The sequence below is a fragment of the Phasianus colchicus genome, chromosome 1, assembly GCF_987193195.1.
Source record: "Phasianus colchicus chromosome 1, bPhaCol1.hap1.1, whole genome shotgun sequence".
In the NCBI taxonomy this organism is placed as follows: domain Eukaryota; kingdom Metazoa; phylum Chordata; class Aves; order Galliformes; family Phasianidae; genus Phasianus; species Phasianus colchicus.
In genome coordinates this window covers 51341176-51345425 of record NC_143436.1, presented here as the reverse complement: position 1 = coordinate 51345425, position 4250 = coordinate 51341176, and positions in this window count along the sequence as shown.

Genomic DNA, 4250 nt, shown 5'->3' with positions numbered 1-4250 from the left:
CAAGCATGCTGCAGGGGAAGTGCACCCCGCTGGGTAGAACAATCTGGAGCCACCAAGCACCTTCCAGTTGCTGAGCAGCAAATAGCCATCAAAGCTGGGACAAGAGGTAGTGGCCTCAAGTCGCACCAGGGGAGGTTCAGGTTGGACACTAGGAAAAACTTCTCAGAAAGAGTGGTGTTGCAGTGGCACAGGCTGCCCAGGGAAGTGGGGGAGTCACTGTCCCTGGAGCCATTCCAGAACTGTGTGGATGTGGCACTGAGGGACAGGGTTAGTGAGCATGGCGGGGGTGGGCTGATGGTTGGACCAGGTGATATTAGAAGTCTTTTCCAACCATCATGAGTCTCTGAAGGCATCTGGGACTGTCACTGTGCCTGGTTCCCAGCCATTCAACACCAGGATCCTAGAAGTGGCCAGGCATTTCCCAACCCACAGCATAATCTACAGCTGGAGCTGATGGTGTTGGCCAATTCAGGACTGCTTTCAAAGCAGTGGGATCAAAGCCGAGCTGTTAGTGGTTTCATGCATCAGTGGCTTGGAAAGTCCCTGACTGCAGCCAACAGCAGCTGGTCACAGAAACAAAGCAGGTAACGGCTCTCCACCATACTCTTCTCCTATCCTCTTCAATGCCTAAATCCTCTCCTGTGCTCAGAGAAATGACAGAAAACAGGCAAATCTATCAGTGCTCGGGTGTTGGAACAGGCTGCCCATGGAAATGATGGAGTCACCATCCCTGGAGGTGTTCCAGAACTGTGTGGATGTGGCACTGAGGTACATGGTCAGTGGGCATGGTGGGGATGGGCTGGCGGTTGGACCAGGTGATCAACCCTGTCCATGGCAGGGGGTTGGTTCCTTCTGACCTAAGCCATTCTAAGATTCTGTGATCTTAGAAGTCTTTTCAGACCATTATGATTTCATGATTCTGTGATCTACTGAGAACCCCTCAATCCCCTGAAATTCTGGTGCCAGATCTGCACTCCCTCATGGCTCCTGGTGTTAGCTCTCAGCTGCTGCTGTGTGAGAACTCCAAAATAGCTACATGAGGGACTGCTCAGAGATCTGAAGCCTTGAAACAACAACAGGAAAAAAAAAAAAAAAAAAAAAAGCTGCATGGGAAATGGAAAAGGTGAGGAGAAAAAAAAAACAACGGGCAGTCAATAAAAGCTTTCAGGGAAGAGATAAGAGCAACAAAACAGAGAATGTCTCACTGCTAGCTAAAGGTGTGATGGGAATGAAAAGAGCTTCTGCAAATGTCTGGAGGGGAAAAGCAATTAGAAGAGAAGTGTATCCATTAGTAAATGAGTGTGCGAGTGTATTATTCATGGCTGCAAATATCTGAGCTGCAAAAGTGTGACATTTTTATTTCGATCTGCCTTTAGTGGTGAATTTAAGGGTTTGGGATAGCAAGGATGTAATTAAGGACTAATAGAGCAGCTTTCAGCTGCACCCGTGCTGCAAACGAGGACGGCAAGCAGGCTCCCTGCTGGGACCTGGGTGAGGCTGCTGCCTGCCTGCGGCTCCAGTTGGAGATGAGCAGAGCAAAGCACGGTGCAACATTCAGCAGTTTTGCTCAGACGTTACCCGCTGGTGCCCTTCACTGGGGGACATCAGCAGGTCCTGTGGCCATCAAGGGACCTTCATTGTCACCTCTACGGAGCCCAACCTGCAGCCGGTTGCTGACATTGCCTGCTAATTGCTGTGCTTGGCACCTCCCCTTGGCATCTGGTGGGCAGGTGGCCAAGAGCAAGAGCAAGTGCGCAGTGCTGGGAGATGCGCTGTCGTGCTAATGGCCCTACACTGAGCTGTAAGGAGGCTGGGGACCTGCAGCTCTCCAAGCAGGTGGAGCGGCGTGCTTTCCTCTAATTAGAGCCACTTCTCTACCCAGGCAGCACGTGGGGCTGCAGTTCCTGCAGAAGGAAGTGTTACCCAGGTCCATGTCTGATGAAGAAGGCAAATGGTGCAGCCCCACTGGAGCACGTCAAGGGGTGAGAAGAGGGTATGTTGTGACAATCTGTGTTTTGAGGCGGCTGGTGCATGCGTGGCAGGTTGATGGGGGTATTTCAGCAGAGAGAAAAACTATTTCAGCATCTCTGAATAAAAGTTGCTGGAGAGCCAATCCTCCATGATAAGTGGCTGAGTGTTATCTAGGGTGTGGGGCCTAAGAAAGTGCCAGGGAATGAAGTACCTAGCCAGACCTTGACATCCTGACTGAGAAGCTCAGTCTGTTTGGTGTCATCCTGCACACTGCTGAGGGTCCTGCTGTCATTGATGAAGATATTAAAGAGCACCCAGTGCAGACCCATGTGGGACACCTTCAGCAGACACCTGGGGACCAGAGGGGAAGGTGGGTGAAGGAAGAAGGCAGCCATAAGTCCTCACCACCACCACCGCAGCTCCCACTGATTCTGTTAAGCCCTGATACTTACTCACTGATCCACGAGGCCTTGATTACAGATTGGCTGGGATGACATTTGTTTTAGATTACACCCAGCGAAGATCTCGTGCCTGTGAACAGGCTGTGCTGTGTATCACTCCCAGGTGTTCAAACACTATGAATCAGATCCCTTAATATTCTCATCTCTGGTTTAAAATAAAGAGAAAACAACACCGGCTCCTTTCCATTTGTGTTCCATTCCTTCCATTTGCAGTCCTGGAGGTGCCTCGGGGGCCTCTCCAGGCATCTCCCCACAGCCCCCAGTGCTTGAAGCAACCTGAAAAGCAGCGTGGGTAGCACAGGGGGGGCTGCACATTGCCTCCCTGCTCACGCTGATGTGTGAGGCCGCTCCATCAGGCCCCGGCTTGTTCCGTCCTTGAGGCATCTGTGGTATTTCAGACCCACGCTCGTCCCCACTGAAGCAGCAGCCACCAAAACCCTTTTCTAACCAGAGCCCCGCCGCCTCCCTTCGCCCACAAGGATCACTCGCCACAGGAAAAACAGGTTTGAATGAGAAAAAAAAAAAGAAAAAAAAAAAAAAGAAAAGAAAAGAGCACTCAGAAAGGAAATAGTTCTGCAAATTAAGACCCGAAGAATCCCGGAGGTATTTGATGCTTGAGTGGCTGAATAAGAAGCCAGGCGAAGCATTCGTAGCCACTTATTTATTTAAACTGGCGCAGGGACGGCGCTCAAATGTGCGCCTGCAGCTGTGCACCAGACCTCCTAGAGGTCCTATAGCACTGGTCTGGGTGGGAGCTCTCCCACATACCCCATACGTCCCACCAGCTCCTCTCCTGCCCCTCAGGCACCACAGCACAGAGCTGTCCAGTGCTTGGAAGCAGCAGGAAATGGGGATCAGCATGGTGGATCCATGTAGGATCTCAGCAGCAGGAAACGGGGATCAGTTGCATGAAGTTTGGTGGGTCCGTGTTGGATGAGAGCACCTCACTTTTGGCAGCCAAGATGCAACGCAGCCCATTGGGATTGACCACTGAGCAATAATGGGAAGCAATAATTTTCTCTCCCTGTGCATTGAGCTGGGCTGCCCTTCGTAGGTTTGTAGCTTCAAGGTGGAAGTGAAGGTGAGCTAAAGCCCAGCCTGGCTTTGTTTAACCAGTTATACTCCTCTCTCTGCTGATGTTATGCACTGTTTTCCGGACCAGCATCAGGCATTTTGTGCGGACACATTCCAGACAAAGAGCTGTGATAAAAACTCAACCTGTCCTGTTGTAGGGCACTTCTTGCCCGCACTGCCATGAGCAGAGCATAGCGTTTATTTGAGATATTTACAGCGGTGCCTGTGTTGCACAGCTCACCGAATGAAAAGGAAAACCCCACAATTAAAATGCAGCTAAAGAAAACACGCGAAACCCGAGATGTGGAACAAATCCCAGCTTGAATCATCTGGCTCCAAGACCTGCGTGGAGCCCATTGAGCTCGAGCTAATATCTATTCACAACATGCAAGGAGCAAAGACAAATAGGAATGGCTGGGAGCTAAAGTTCTATCTGGAGACAACACCAGCCCCTCTTCTGCACCAGCACACGTTGGGACACAGGAGGCTCCTTTTTGCTGCCTTGCACTCTTGGGCATGCATAACTGCTGAAGTCTCTTTGCAAGGCTCTGCTCCCACCAGTTCCTGGCCCCAGGCTGCCTGGCCACTACTGATTTTGGGGCACTCACTGGTACCTGCCTCCAGCCAGCGTCAGAGCTGTGAGGCTGTCTGACATCGATATCTCCTCTCTGCAGTGTTATCAGGGCCTTATCAACACACGCAGCTGGCGCCAATTACAACGAAATTGGTTTTGAGGCTGTTTTC